This window comes from Cryptotermes secundus, unplaced genomic scaffold, assembly GCF_002891405.2.
Source record: "Cryptotermes secundus unplaced genomic scaffold, Csec_1.0 scaffold761, whole genome shotgun sequence".
Lineage (NCBI taxonomy): Eukaryota > Metazoa > Arthropoda > Insecta > Blattodea > Kalotermitidae > Cryptotermes > Cryptotermes secundus.
In genome coordinates, this window is record NW_019720717.1 from 218,497 (window position 1) to 218,894 (window position 398).

Here is a 398-nt window from a genome sequence, read left to right on the forward strand (position 1 = left end):
TTCAGCTATTTGGGAACAACGATAACAGATCAAAACCTGATTCAGGAGGAAATTAAGAGGAGATTGAACTCGGGTAATGCTTGCTACTATTCAGTCCAGAACCTTTTGTCTTCTCGTCTGTTGTCCAAAAACATAAAAATTAGAATATACAAAACTACAATTTTGCATGTGGTTCTGTATGGGTGTGAAACTTGGTCTCTGACATTACTGGAGGAACATAGACTGAGGGTGTTTGAGAACGGGCTGTTGAAAATGTTTGGACCGAATAGAGGTGAAGTGACAGGAGGTTGGAGAAAACTACATAATGAGAAGCTTCATAACTTGTACTCTTCTCCAAGTATAATTAGAATGATCAAGGCAAGGAGGATGATGTGGGCAGGTCATGTAGCACGAATGGG